Genomic DNA, 16,142 nt, shown 5'->3' on the forward strand with positions numbered 1-16,142 from the left:
ACCCTATATATAATACTAGGTAGCATGGCAGAAGACTGAAAACTCGGGCCACAGAAAAAGCGTTTCAAGCCCCATTCGCCCATCCAGAAGTGCCCCCAAGGAAGGCTTTGGGTACAAGTGAACTCCCCAGGGGAGCCTTTATGCAGCCCCACATGCAACTGGACCGTCCGGGTTCACTCTTTCACAGCAACCCTAAATATAACCCTGGCCCGCCTGGCAGTCGACTGAAAACTCGGGCCCCAGAAAATGCGTTAAAAGCCTAATTCGCCCATCCAAAAGTGCCCCCAAAGGAAGGCTTTGGGTACAAGTGAACTCCCCAGGGGAGCCTTTATGCAGCCCCACATGCAACTGGACCCTCCGTATTCGCTCTTTCACAGCAACCCTAAATATATATCTGGCCCGCATAGCAGACGACTGAAAAATCGGGCCGCAGAAAACGTGCTACAAGCCCCATTCGACCATCCAAAAGTGCCCCCTAAGGAAGGCTTTGGGTACAAGTGAACTCCCCAGGGGAGCCTTTATGCAGCCCCACATGCAACTGGACCCTCCGGGTTCACTCTTTCACAGCAACCCTAAATATAGCCCTGGCCCGCCTGGCAGTCGACTGAAAACTCGGGCCCCAGGAAATGCGTTAAAAGCGTAATTCGCCCATCCAAAAGTGCCCCCAGAGGAAGGCTTTGGGTACAACTGAACTCCCCAGGGGAGCCTTTATGCAGCCCCACATGCAACTGGACCCTCCGGGTTCACTCTTTCACCGCAAGCCTAAATATAGCCCTAGCACGCCTGGCAGTCGACTGAAAGCTCTGGCCACAGAAAATGTGTTACGAGCCCCATTCGCCCATCCAAAAGTGCCCCCAAAGGAAGGCTTTGGGTACAAATGAACTCCCCAGGGGAGCCTTTATGCAGCCCCACATGCAACTGGACCTTCCGTATTCGCTCTTTCACTGCAAGCCTAAATATAGCCCACGGCGCAATGGGAGAAGACTGAAAAAGCGGGCCTCAGAAAACGCATTGCGATTCCCCTTGGACCATCCAGAAGTGCCCCCAAAGGAAGGCTTTGGGTAAAACTGGACTCCCCAGGGGAGCCTTTACGCAGCCCCACATGCAACTGGACCCTCCTTGTTCACTGTTTACGAGCAACCCTAAATATACCCCTAGCCACCATGGCAGAAGTCTGAAAAGTCGGGCTCCAGAAAATGCGTTTCAAGCCCCATTCACCCATCCAGAAGTGCCCCCAAAGGAAGGCTTTGGGTACAGCTGAACTCCCCAGGGGAGCCTTTACGCAGCCCCACATGCAACTGGACCCTCCGGGTTCACTCTTTCACCGCAAGCCTAAATATAGCCCTCGGCGCAATGGGAGAAGACTGAAAAAGCGGGCCTCAGAAAACGCATTGCGATTCCCCTTGTACCATCCAAAAGTGCCCCCAAAGGAAGGCTTTGGGTACAACTGAACTCCCCAGGGGAGCCTTTATGCAGCCCCACATGCAACTGGACCCTCCGTATTCGCTCTTTCACAGCAACCCTAAATATAGCCCTGGCCCGCCTGGCAGTCGACTGAAAACTCGGGCCCCAGAAAATGCATTAAAAGCCTAATTCGCCCATCCAAAAGTACCCCCAGAGGAAGGCTTTGGGTACAACTGAACTCCCCAGGGGAGCCTTTACGCAGCCCCACATGCAACTGGACCCTCCTTGTTCACTGTTTACGAGCAACCCTAAATATACCCCTAGCCACCATGGCAGAAGAGTGAAAACTCGGGCTCCAGAAAATGCGTTTCAAGCCCCATTCACCCATCCAGAAGTGCCCCCAAAGGAAGGCTTTGGGTACAAGTGAACTCCCCAGGGGAGCCTTTATGCAGCCCCACATGCAACTGGACCCTCCGCGTTCACTTTTTCACCACAAGCCTAAATATATTCCTCGGCGCAATGGGAGAAGACTGAAAATGCAGGCCTCAGAAAACGCATTGCGATTCCCCTTGGACCATCCAAAAGTGCCCCCAAAGGAAGGCTTTGGGTACAACTGGACTCCCCAGGGGAGCCTTAACGCAGCCCCACATGCAACTGGACCCTCCGTATTCGCTCTTTCACAGCAACCCTAAATATAACCCTGGCCCGCATGGCAGACGACTGAAAAATCGGGCCGCAGAAAACGTGCTACAAGGCTCATTCGACCATCCAAAAGTGCCCCCAAAGGAAGGCTTTGGGTACATCTGAACTCCCCAGGGGAGCCTTTATGCAGCCCCACATGGAACTGGACCGTCCGTGTTCTCTCTTTACAGCAACCCTATATATAATACTAGGTAGCATGGCAGAAGACTGAAAACTCGGGCCACAGAAAAAGCGTTTCAAGCCCCATTCGCCCATCCAGAAGTGCCCCCAAGGAAGGCTTTGGGTACAAGTGAACTCCCCAGGGGAGCCTTTATGCAGCCCCACATGCAACTGGACCGTCCGGGTTCACTCTTTCACAGCAACCCTAAATATAACCCTGGCCCGCCTGGCAGTCGACTGAAAACTCGGGCCCCAGAAAATGCATTAAAAGCCTAATTCGCCCATCCAAAAGTGCCCCCAAAGGAAGGCTTTGGGTACAAGTGAACTCCCCAGGGGAGCCTTTATGCAGCCCCACATGCAACTGGACCCTCCGTATTCGCTCTTTCACAGCAACCCTAAATATATATCTGGCCCGCATAGCAGACGACTGAAAAATCGGGCCGCAGAAAACGTGCTACAAGCCCCATTCGACCATCCAAAAGTGCCCCCTAAGGAAGGCTTTGGGTACAAGTGAACTCCCCAGGGGAGCCTTTATGCAGCCCCACATGCAACTGGACCCTCCGGGTTCACTCTTTCACAGCAACCCTAAATATAGCCCTGGCCCGCCTGGCAGTCGACTGAAAACTCGGGCCCCAGGAAATGCGTTAAAAGCGTAATTCGCCCATCCAAAAGTGCCCCCAGAGGAAGGCTTTGGGTACAAGTGAACTCCCCAGGGGAGCCTTTATGCAGCCCCACATGCAACTGGACCCTCCGGGTTCACTCTTTCACCGCAAGCCTAAATATAGCCCTAGCACGCCTGGCAGTCGACTGAAAGCTCTGGCCACAGAAAATGTGTTACGAGCCCCATTTGCCCATCCAAAAGTGCCCCCAAAGGAAGGCTTTGGGTACAAATGAACTCCCCAGGGGAGCCTTTATGCAGCCCCACATGCAACTGGACCTTCCGTATTCGCTCATTCACTGCAAGCCTAAATATAGCCCACGGCGCAATGGGAGAAGACTGAAAAAGCGGGCCTCAGAAAACGCATTGCGATTCCCCCTGGACCATCCAGAAGTGCCCCCAAAGGAAGGCTTTGGGTAAAACTGGACTCCCCAGGGGAGCCTTTACGCAGCCCCACATGCAACTGGACCCTCCTTGTTCACTGTTTACGAGCAACCCTAAATATACCCCTAGCCACCATGGCAGAAGTCTGAAAAGTCGGGCTCCAGAAAATGCGTTTCAAGCCCCATTCACCCATCCAGAAGTGCCCCCAAAGGAAGGCTTTGGGTACAGCTGAACTCCCCAGGGGAGCCTTTACGCAGCCCCACATGCAACTGGACCCTCCGGGTTCACTCTTTCACCGCAAGCCTAAATATAGCCCTCGGCGCAATGGGAGAAGACTGAAAAAGCGGGCCTCAGAAAACGCATTGCGATTCCCCTTGTACCATCCAAAAGTGCCCCCAAAGGAAGGCTTTGGGTACATCTGAACTCCCCAGGGGAGCCTTTATGCAGCCCCACATGCAACTGGACCCTCCGTATTCGCTCTTTCACAGCAACCCTAAATATAGCCCTGGCCCGCCTGGCAGTCGACTGAAAACTCGGGCCCCAGGAAATGCGTTAAAAGCGTAATTCGCCCATCAAAAAGTGCCCCCAGAGGAAGGCTTTGGGTACAACTGAACTCCCCAGGGGAGCCTTTACGCAGCCCCACATGCAACTGGACCCTCCTTGTTCACTGTTTACGAGCAACCCTAAATATAGCCCTAGCCACCATGGCAGAAGACTGAAAACTCGGGCTCCAGAAAATGCGTTTCAAGCCCCATTCACCCATCCAGAAGTGCCCCCAAAGGAAGGCTTTGGGTACAAGTGAACTCCCCAGGGGAGCCTTTATGCAGCCCCACATGCAACTGGACCCTCCGCGTTCACTTTTTCACCACAAGCCTAAATATATTCCTCGGCGCAATGGGAGAAGACTGAAAATGCAGGCCTCAGAAAACGCATTGCGATTCCCCTTGGACCATCCAAAAGTGCCCCCAAAGGAAGGCTTTGGGTACAACTGGACTCCCCAGGGGAGCCTTTATGCAGCCCCACATGCAACTGGACCCTCCGTATTCGCTCTTTCACAGCAACCCTAAATATAACCCTGGCCCGCATGGCAGACGACTGAAAAATCGGGCCGCAGAAAACGTGCTACAAGGCTCATTCGACCATCCAAAAGTGCCCCCAAAGGAAGGCTTTGAGTACAAGTGAACTCCCCAGGGGAGCCTTTATGCAGCCCCACATGCAACTGGACCCTCCGCGTTCACTTTTTCACCACAAGCCTAAATATATTCCTCGGCGCAATGGGAGAAGACTGAAAATGCAGGCCTCAGAAAACGCATTGCGATTCCCCTTGGACCATCCAAAAGTGCCCCCAAAGGAAGGCTTTGGGTACAACTGGACTCCCCAGGGGAGCCTTAACGCAGCCCCACATGCAACTGGACCCTCCGTATTCGCTCTTTCACAGCAACCCTAAATATAACCCTGGCCCGCATGGCAGACGACTGAAAAATCAGGCCGCAGAAAACGTGCTACAAGGCTCATTCGACCATCCAAAAGTGCCCCCAAAGGAAGGCTTTGGGTACATATGAACTCCCCAGGGGAGCCTTTACGCAGCCCCACATGCAACTGGACACTCCGTGTTCGCTCTTTACAGCAACCATAAATATAACCCTAGACAGCATGGCAGAAGACTGAAAACTCGGGCCACAGAAAAAGCGTTTCAAGCCCCATTCGCCCATCCAAAAGTGTCCCCAGAGGAAGGCTTTGGGTACAACTGAACTCCCCAGGGGAGCCTTAACGCAGCCCCACATGCAACTGGACCCTCCTTGTTCACTGTTTACGAGCAACCCTAAATATACCCCTAGCCACCATGGCAGAAGACTGAAAACTTGGACTCCAGAAAATGCGTTTCAAGCCCCATTCACCCATCCAGAAGTGCCCCCAGAGGAAGGCTTTGGGTACAAGTGAACTCCCCAGGGGAGCCTTTATGCAGCCCCACATGCAACTGGACCCTCCGGGTTCACTCTTTCACCGCAAGCCTAAATATAGCCCTAGCACGCCTGGCAGTCGACTGAAAGATCGGGCCACGGAAAATGTGTTACGAGCCCCTTTCGCCCATCCAAAAGAGCCCCCAGAGGAAGGCTTTGGGTAGATCTGAACTCCCCAGGGGAGCCTTTAGGCAGCCCCACATGCAACTGGACCCTCCGGGTTCACTCTTTCACAGCAACCCTAAATATAGCCCTGGCCCGCCTGGCAGTCGACTGAAAACTCGGGCCCCAGAAAATGCATTAAAAGCCTAATTCGCCCATGCAAAAGTGCCCCCAGAGGAAGGCTTTGGGTACAAGTGAACTCCCCAGGGGAGCCTTAACGCAGCCCCACATGCAACTGGACCCTCCGTATTCGCTCTTTCACCGCAAGCCTAAATATAGCCCTCGGCGCAATGGGAGAAGACTGAAAAAGCGGGCCTCAGAAAACGCATTGCGATTCCCCTTGGACCATCGAAGAGTGCCCCCAAAGGAAGGCTTTGGGTACAACTGGACTCCCCAGGGGAGCCTTAACGCAGCCCCACATGCAACTGGACCCTCCATATTCGCTCTTTCACAGCAACCCTAAATATAGCCCTGGCCCGCCTGGCGGTGGACTGAAAACTCGGGCCCCAGAAAATGCATTAAAAGCCTAATTCGCCCATCCAAAAGTGCCCCCACAGGAAGGCTTTGGGTACAACTGAACTCCCCAGGGGAGCCTTTACGCAGCCCCACATGTAACTGGACCGTCCGTGTTCTCTCTTTACAGCAACCCTATATATAACCCTAGGTAGCATGGCAGAAGACTGAAAACTCGGGCCACAGAAAAAGCGTTTCAAGCCCCTTTCGCCCATCCAGAAGTGCCCCCAAGGAAGGCTTTGGGTACAACTGAACTCCCCAGGGGAGGCTTTATGCAGCCCCACATGCAACTGGACCCTCCGGGTTCACTCTTTCACAGCAACCCTAAATATAACCCTGGCCCGCCTGGCAGTCGACTGAAAACTCGGGCCCCAGAAAATGCGTTAAAAGCCTAATTCGCCCAACCAAAAGTGCCCCCAAAGGAAGGCTTTGGGTACAAGTGAACTTCCCAGGGGAGCCTTTATGCAGCCCCACATGCAACTGGACCCTCCGTATTCGCTCTTTCACAGCAACCCTAAATATAAATCTGGCCCGCATAGCAGACGACTGAAAAATCGGGCCGCAAAAAACGTGCTACAAGCCCCATTCGACCATCCAAAAGTGCCCCCTAAGGAAGGCTTTGGGTACAAGTGAACTCCCCAGGGGAGCCTTTATGCAGCCCCACATGCAACTGGACCCTCCGGGTTCACTCTTTCACAGCAACCCTAAATATAGCCCTGGCCCGCCTGGCAGTCGACTGAAAACTCGGGCCCCAGAAAATGCATTAAAAGCCTAATTCGCCCATGCAAAAATGCCCCCAGAGGAAGGCTTTGGGTACAAGTGAACTCCCCAGGGGAGCCTTAACGCAGCCCCACATGCAACTGGACCCTCCGTATTCGCTCTTTCACCGCAAGCCTAAATATAGCCCTGGGCGCAATGGGAGAAGACTGAAAAAGCGGGCCTCAGAAAACGCATTGCGATTCCCCTTGGACCATCGAAGAGTGCCCCCAAAGGAAGGCTTTGGGTACAACTGGACTCCCCAGGGGAGCCTTAACGCAGCCCCACATGCAACTGGACCCTCCATATTCGCTCTTTCACAGCAACCCTAAATATAGCCCTGGCCCGCCTGGCGGTGGACTGAAAACTCGGGCCCCAGAAAATGCATTAAAAGCCTAATTCGCCCATCCAAAAGTGCCCCCACAGGAAGGCTTTGGGTACAACTGAACTCCCCAGGGGAGCCTTTACGCAGCCCCACATGTAACTGGACCGTCCGTGTTCTCTCTTTACAGCAACCCTATATATAACCCTAGGTAGCATGGCAGAAGACTGAAAACTCGGGCCACAGAAAAAGCGTTTCAAGCCCCTTTCGCCCATCCAGAAGTGCCCCCAAGGAAGGCTTTGGGTACAACTGAACTCCCCAGGGGAGGCTTTATGCAGCCCCACATGCAACTGGACCCTCCGGGTTCACTCTTTCACAGCAACCCTAAATATAACATTGGCCCGCCTGGCAGTCGACTGAAAACTCGGGCCCCAGAAAATGCGTTAAAAGCCTAATTCGCCCAACCAAAAGTGCCCCCAAAGGAAGGCTTTGGGTACAAGTGAACTTCCCAGGGGAGCCTTTATACAGCCCCACATGCAACTGGACCCTCCGTATTCGCTCTTTCACAGCAACCCTAAATATAAATCTGGCCCGCATAGCAGACGACTGAAAAATCGGGCCGCAAAAAACGTGCTACAAGCCGCATTCGACCATCCAAAAGTGCCCCCTAAGGAAGGCTTTGGGTACAACTGAACTCCCCAGGGGAGCCTTTATGCAGCCCCACATGCAACTGGACCCTCCGGGTTCACTCTTTCACAGCAACCCTAAATATAGCCCTGGCCCGCCTGGCAGTCGACTGAAAACTCGGGCCCCAGGAAATGCGTTAAAAGCGTAATTCGCCCATCCAAAAGTGCCCCCAGAGGAAGGCTTTGGGTACAAGTGAACTCCCCAGGGGAGCCTTTATGCAGCCCCACATGCAACTGGACCCTCCGGGTTCACTCTTTCACCGCAAGCCTAAATATAGCCCTAGCACGCCTGGCAGTCGACTGAAAGCTCTGGCCACAGAAAATGTGTTACGAGCCCCATTCGCCCATCCAAAAGTGCCCCCAAAGGAAGGCTTTGGGTACAAATGAACTCCCCAGGGGAGCCTTTATGCAGCCCCACATGCAACTGGACCTTCCGTATTCGCTCTTTCACTGCAAGCCTAAATATATCCCACGGTGCAATGGGAGAAGACTTAAAAAGCGGGCCTCAGAAAACGCATTGCGATTCCCCTTGGACCATCTAGAAGTGCCCCCAAAGGAAGGCTTTGGGTAAAACTGGACTCCCCAGGGGAGCCTTTACGCAGCCCCACATGCAACTGGACCCTCCTTGTTCACTGTTTACGAGCAACCCTAAATATACCCCTAGCCACCATGGCAGAAGTCTGAAAAGTCGGGCTCCAGAAAATGCGTTTCAAGCCCCATTCACCCATCCAGAAGTGCCCCCAAAGGAAGGCTTTGGGTACAGCTGAACTCCCCAGGGGAGCCTTTACGCAGCCCCACATGCAACTGGACCCTCCGGGTTCACTCTTTCACCGCAAGCCTAAATATAGCCCTAGCACGAATGGCAGTCGACTGAAAGCTCGGGCCACAGAAAATGTGTTACAAGCCCCATTCGCCCATCCAAAAGTGCCCCCAAAGGAAGGCTTTGGGTACATCTGAACTCCCCAGGGGAGCCTTTACGCAGCCCCACATGCAACTGGACCCTCCGTGTTCGCTCTTTACAGCAACCCTAAATATATCCCTAGCCAGCATGGCAGAAGACTGAAAACTCGGGCTCCAGATAATGCGTTTCAAGCCCCATTCACCCATCCAGAAGTGCCCCCAAAGGACGGCTTTGGGTACAAGTGAACTCCCCAGGGGAGCCTTTATGCAGCCCCACATGCAACTGGACCCTCCGGGTTCACTCTTTCACCGCAAGCCTAAATATAGCCCTCGGCGCAATGGGAGAAGACTGAAAAAGCGGGCCTCAGAAAACGCATTGCGATTCCCCTTGTACCATCCAAAAGTGCCCCCAAAGGAAGGCTTTGGGTACAACTGAACTCCCCAGGGGAGCCTTTATGGAGCCCCACATGCAACTGGACCCTCCGTATTCGCTCTTTCACAGCAACCCTAAATATAGCCCTGGCCCGCCTGGCAGTCGACTGAAAACTCGGGCCCCAGAAAATGGGTTAAAAGCCAAATTCGCCCATCCAAAAGTGCCCCCAGAGGAAGGCTTTGGGTACAACTGAACTCCCCAGGGGAGCCTTTACGCAGCCCCACATGCAACTGGACCCTCCTTGTTCACTGTTTACGAGCAACCCTAAATATACCCCTAGCCACCATGGCAGAAGACTGAAAACTCGGGCTCCAGAAAATGCGTTTCAAGCCCCATTCACCCATCCAGAAGTGCCCCCAAAGGAAGGCTTTGAGTACAAGTGAACTCCCCAGGGGAGCCTTTATGCAGCCCCACATGCAACTGGACCCTCCGCGTTCACTTTTTCACCGCAAGCCTAAATATATTCCTCGGCGCAATGGGAGAAGACTGAAAATGCAGGCCTCAGAAAACGCATTGCGATTCCCCTTGGACCATCCAAAAGTGCCCCCAAAGGAAGGCTTTGGGTACAACTGAACTCCCCAGGGGAGCCTTAACGAAGCCCCACATGCAACTGGACCCTCCGTATTCGCTCTTTCACAGCAACCCTAAATATAGCCCTGGCCCGCATGGCAGACGACTGAAAAATCGGGCCGCAGAAAACGTGCTACAAGGCTCATTCGACCATCCAAAAGTGCCCCCAAAGGAAGGTTTTGGGTACAAGTGAACTCCCCAGGGGAGCCTTTACGCAGCCCCACATGCAACTGGACCCTCCTTGTTCACTGTTTACGAGCAACCCTAAATATATCCCTAGCCACCGTGGCAGAAGACTGAAAACTCGGGCTCCAGAAAATGCGTTTCAAGCCCCATTCACCCATCCAGAAGTGCCCCCAGAGGAAGGCTTTGGGTACAATTGAACTCCCCAGGGGAGCCTTTATGCAGCCCCACATGCAACTGGACCCTCCGGGTTCACTCTTTCACCGCAAGCCTAAATATTGCACTAGCACGCCTGGCAGTCGACTGAAAGCTCGGGACACAGAAAATGTGTTACGAGCCCCATTCGCACAACGAAATGTGCCCCCAAAGGAAGGCTTTGGGTACAAGTGAACTCCCCAGGGGAGCCTTTACGCAGCCCCACATGCAACTGGACCCTCCTTGTTCACTGTTTACGAGCAACCCTAAATATACCCCTAGCCACCATGGCAGAAGACTGAAAACTCGGGCTCTAGAAAAGTCATTTAAAGCCTAATTCGCCCATCCAAAAGTGCCCCCAAAGGAAGGCTTTGGGTACAACTGGACTCCCCAGGGGAGCCTTTACGCAGCCCCACATGCAACTGAACCCTCCTTGTTCACTGTTTACGAGAAACCCTAAATATACCCCTAGCCAGCATGGCAGAAGACTGAAAACTCGGGCCACAGAAAAAGCGTTTCAAGCCCCATTCACCCATCCAGAAGTGCCCCCAAAGGAAGGCTTTGGGTACAAGTGAACTCCCCAGGGGAGCCTTTATGCAGCCCCACATGCAACTGGACGCTCCGTATTCGCTCTTTCACAGCAAACCTAAATATAGCCCTGGCCCGCCTGGCAGTCGACTGAAAATTCTGGCCCCAGAAAATGCGTTAAAAGCCTAATTCGCCCATCCAAAAGTGCCCCCAAAGGAAGGTTTTGGGTACAAGTGAACTCCCCAGGGGAGCCTTAACGCAGCCCCACATGCAACTGGACCCTCCTTGTTCACTGTTTACGAGCAACCCTAAATATACCCCTAGCCACCATGGCAGAAGACTGAAAACTCGGGCTCCAGAAAATGCGTTTCAAGCCCCCTTCACCCATCCAGAAGTGCCCCCAAAGGAAGGCTTTGGGTACAAGTGAACTCCCCAGGGGAGCCTTTATGCAGCCCCACATGCAACTGGACCCTCCGGGTTCACTCTTTCACCGCAAGCCTAAATACAGCCCTAGCACGCCTGGCAGTCGACTGAAAGATCGGGCCAAAGAAAATGTGTTACGAGCCCCATTCGCCCATCCAAAAGTGCCCCCAAAGGAAGGCTTTGGGTACATCTGAACTGCCCAGGGGAGCCTTTACGCAGCCCCACATGCAACTGGACCCTCCGTGTTCGCTCTTTACAGCAACCCTAAATATAACCCTAGCCAGCATGGCAGAAGACTGAAAACTCGTGCCACAGAAAACGTGCTACAAGCCCCATTCAACCATCCAAAAGTGCCCCCAAAGGAAGGCTTTGGGTACAAGTGAACTCCCCAGGGGAGCCTTTATGCAGCCCCACATGCAACTGGACCGTCCGGGTTCACTCTTTCACAGAACCCTAAATATAGCCCTGGCCCGCCTGGCAGTCGACTGAAAACTCGGGCCCCTAGAAAATGCGTTAAAAGCCTAATTCGCCCATCCAAAAGTGCCCCCAGAGGAAGGTTTTGGGTACAAGTGAACTCCCCAGGGGAGCCTTTACGCAGCCCCACATGCAACTGGACCCTCCTTGTTCACTGTTTACGAGCAACCCTAAATATACCCCTAGCCAGCATGGCAGAAGACTGAAAACTCGGGCTCCAGAAAATGCGTTTCAAGCCCCATTCACCCATCCAGAAGTGCCCCCAAAGGAAGGCTTTGGGTACAAGTGAACTCCCCAGGGGAGCCTTTATGTAGCCCCACATGCAACTGGACCCTCCGGGTTCACTCTTTCACCGCAAGCCTAAATATAGCCCTAGCACGCCTGGCAGTCGACTGAAAGCTCGGGCCCCAGAAAATGTGTTACGAGCCCCATTCGCCCATCCAAAAGTGCCCCCAAAGGAAGGCTTTGGGTACATCTGAAGTCCACAGGGGAGCCTTTACGCAGCCCCACATGCAACTGGACCCTCCGTGTTCGCTCTTTATAGCAACCCTAAATATAACCCTAGCCAGCATGGCAGAAGACTGAAAACTCGGGCCACAGAAAAAGCGTTTCAAGCCCCTTTCGCCCATCCAGAAGTGCCCCCAAAGGAAGGCTTTGGGTACAAGTGAACTCCCCAGGGGAGCCTTTATGCAGCCCCACATGCAACTGGACCCTCTGTATTTGCTCTTTCACAGCAACCCTAAATATATCCCTCGACGCAATGGGAGAAGACTGAAAAAGCGGGCCTCAGAAAACGCATTGCGATTCCCCTTGGACCATCCAAAAGTGCTCCCAAAGGAAGGCTTTGGGTACATCTGAACTCCCCAGGGGAGCCTTTACGCAGCCCCACATGCAACTGGACCCTCCGTATTCGCTCTTTCACAGCAAACCTAAATATAGCCCTGGCCCGCCTGGCAGTCGACTGAAAATTCTGGCCCCAGAAAATGCGTTAAAAGCCTAATTCGCCCATCCAAAAGTGCCCCCAAAGGAAGGTTTTGGGTACAAGTGAACTCCCCAGGGGAGCCTTAACGCAGCCCCACATGCAACTGGACCCTCCTTGTTCACTGTTTACGAGCAACCCTAAATATACCCCTAGCCACCATGGCAGAAGACTGAAAACTCGGGCTCCAGAAAATGCGTTTCAAGCCCCATTCACCCATCCAGAAGTACCCCCAAAGGAAGGCTTTGGGTAGAAGTGAACTCCCCAGGGGAGCCTTTATGCAGCCCCGCATGCAACTGGACCCTCCGGGTTCACTCTTTCACCGCAAGCCTAAATACAGCCCTAGCACTCCTGGCAGTCGACTGAAAGCTCGGGCCACAGAAAATGTGTTACGAGCCCCATTCGCCCATCCAAAAGTGCCCCCAAAGGAAGGCTTTGGGTACATCTGAACTCCCCAGGGGAGCCTTTACACAGCCCCACATGCAACTGGACCCTCCGTGTTTGCTCTTTACAGCAACCCTAAATATAACCCTAGCCAGCATGGCAGAAGACTGAAATCTCGGGCCACAGAAAAATCGTTTCAAGCCCCTTTCGCCCATCCAGAAGTGCCCCCAAAGGAAGGCTTTGGGTACAAGTGAACTCCCCAGGTGAGCCTTTACGCAGCCCCACATGCAACTGGACCCTCCGTATTCGCTCTTTCACAGCAACCCTAAATATATCCCTGGCCCGCCTGGCAGTCGACTGAAAACTCGGGCCCCAGAAAATGCGTTAAAAGCCTAATTCGCCCATCCAAAAGTGCCCCCAGAGGAAGGTTTTGGGTACAACTGAACTCCCCAGGGGAGCCTTTACGCAGCCCCACATGCAACTGGACCCTTCTTGTTCACTGTTTACGAGCAACCCTAAATATAGCCCTAGCCACCATGGCAGAAGACTGAAAACTCTGGCTCCAGAAAATGCGTTTCAAGCCCCATTCACCCATCCAGAAGTGCCCCCAAAGGAAGCCTTTGGGTACAACTGAACTCCCCAGGGGAGCCTTTATGCAGCCCCACATGCAACTGGACCCTCCGGGTTCACTCTTTCACCGCAAGCCTAAATATAGCCCTAGCACGCCTGGCAGTCGACTGAAAGCTCGGGCCCCAGTAAATGTGTTACGAGCCCCATTCGCCCATCCAAAAGTGCCCCCAAAGGAAGGCTTTGGGTACATCTGAATTCCCCAGGGGAGCCTTTACGCAGCCCCACATGCAACTGGACCCTCCGTGTTCGCTCTTTACAGCAACCCTAAATATAACCCTAGCCACCATGGCAGAAGACTGAAAACTCGGACTCCAGAAAAAGCGTTTCAAGCCCCTTTCGCCCATCCAGAAGTGCCCCCAAAGGAAGGCTTTGGGTACAAGTGAACTCCCCAGGGGAGCCTTTATGCAGCCCCACATGCAACTGGACCCTCCTTGTTCACTGTTTACGAGTAACCCTAAATATACCCCTAGCCACCATGGCAGAAGACTGAAAGCTCGGGCTCCAGAAAATGCGTTTCAAGCCCCATTCACCCATCCAGAAGTGCCCCGAAAGGAAAGCCTTGGGTACAACTGAACTCCCCAGGGGAGCCTTTATGCAGCCCCACATGCAACTGGACCCTCCGTGTTCGCTCTTTCACCGCAAGCCTAAATATAGCCCTCGGCGCAATGGGAGAAGACTGAAAAACGGGCCTCAGAAAACGCATTGCGATTCCCCTTGGACCATCCAAAAGTGCCCCCAAAGGAAGGCTTTGGGTACAACTGGACTCCCCAGGGGAGCCTTTATGCAGCCCCACATGCAACTGGACACTCCGTATTCGCTCTTTCACAGCAACCCTATATATAACCCTGGCCCGCCTGGCAGTCGACTGAAAACTCGGGCCCCAGAAAACGTGCTATAAGCCCCATTCGACCATCCAAAAGTGCCCCCAAAGGAAGGCTTTGGGTATATCTGAACTCCCCAGGGGAGCCTTTATGCAGGCCCATACGCAACTGAATCCCCCGTATTCGCTGTTTACAAGCAACCCTAAATATAACACTAGCCAGCATGGCAGAAAACTGAAAACTCGGGCCACAGAAAAAGCGTTTCAAGCCCCATTCACCCATCCAGAAGTGCCCCCAAAGGAAGGCTTTGTGTACAACTGGACTCCCCAGGGGAGCCTTTACGCAGCCCCACATGCAACTGGACCCTCCGTATTCTCTCTTTCACAGCAACCCTAAATATAGCCCTGGCCCGCCTGGCAGAAGACTGAAAACTCGGGCCACAGAAAACGTGCTACAAGCCGCATTCGCCCATCCAAAAGTGCCCCCAAAGGAAGGCTTTGGGTACAACTGAACTCCCCAGGGGAGCCTTTACGCAGCCCCACATGCAACTGGACCCTCCTTGTTCACTGTTTACGAGCAACCCTAAATATACCCCTAGCCAGCATGGCAGAAGACTGAAAACTCGGGCCCCAGAAAATGCGTCAAAAGCCCCATTCACCCATCCAGAAGTGCCCCCAAAGGAAGGCTTTGGGTACAAGTGAACTCCCCAGGGGAGCCTTTATGCAGCCCCACATGCAACTGGACCCTCCGTATTCGCTCTTTCACAGCAACCCTAAATATAGCCCTAGCCAGCATGGCAGAAGACTGAAAACTCGGGCCACAGAAAAAGCGTTTCAAGCGCCTTTCGCCCATCCAGAAGTGCCCCCAAAGGAAGGCTTTGGGTACAAGTGAACTCCCCAGGGGAGCCTTTATGCAGCCCCACATGCAACTGGACCCTCCTTGTTCACTGTTTACGAGCAACCCTAAATATACCCCTAGCCAGCATGGCAGAAGACTGAAAACTCGGGCCACAGAAAAAGCCTTTCAAGCCCCTTTCGCCCATCCAGAAGTGACCCCAAAGGAAGGCTTTGGGTACAAGTGAACTCCCCAGGGGAGCCTTTATGCAGCCCCACATGCAACTGGACCCTCTGTATTTGCTCTTTCACAGGAACCCTAAATATAGCCCTGGCCCGCCTGGCAGTCGACTGAAAACTCGGGCCACAGAAAATGAGTTTCAAGCCCCATTCACCCATCCAGAAGTGCCCCCAAAGGAAGGCTTTGGGTACAACTGAACTCCCCAGGGGAGCCTTAACGCAGCCCCATATGCAACTGGACCCTCCGGGTTCGCTCTTTACAGCAACCCTAAATATAACCCTAGCCAGCATGGCGAAGACTGAAAACTCGGGCCACAGAAAACGTGCTACAAGCCCCATTCGCCCAACCAAAAGTGGCCCCAGAGGAAGGCTTTGGGTACAACTGAACTCCCCAGGGGAGCCTTTACGCAGCCCCACATGCAACTGGACCCTCCTTGTTCACTGTTTACGAGCAACCCTAAATATACCCCTAGCCACCATGGCAGAAGACTGAAAACTCGGGCTCCAGAAAATGCGTTTCAAGCCCCATTCACCCATCCAGAAGTGCCCCCAAAGGAAGGCTTTGTGTACAAGTGTACTCCCCAGGGGAGCCTTAACGCAGCCCCACATGCAACTGGACCCTCCTTGTTCACTGTTTACGAGCAACCCTAAATATAGCCCTAGCCACCATGGCAGAAAACTGAAAACTCGGGCTCCAGAAAATGCGTTTCAAGCCCCATTCACCCATCCAGAAGTGCCCCCAAAGGAAGGCTTTGGGTACAAGTGAACTCCCCAGGGGAGCCTTTATGCAGCCCCGCATGCAACTGGACCCTCCGGGTTCACTCTTTCACCGCAAGCCTAAA

This window comes from Anas platyrhynchos, chromosome 21 (assembly GCF_047663525.1).
Source record: "Anas platyrhynchos isolate ZD024472 breed Pekin duck chromosome 21, IASCAAS_PekinDuck_T2T, whole genome shotgun sequence".
Classification (NCBI taxonomy): Eukaryota; Metazoa; Chordata; class Aves; order Anseriformes; family Anatidae; genus Anas; species Anas platyrhynchos.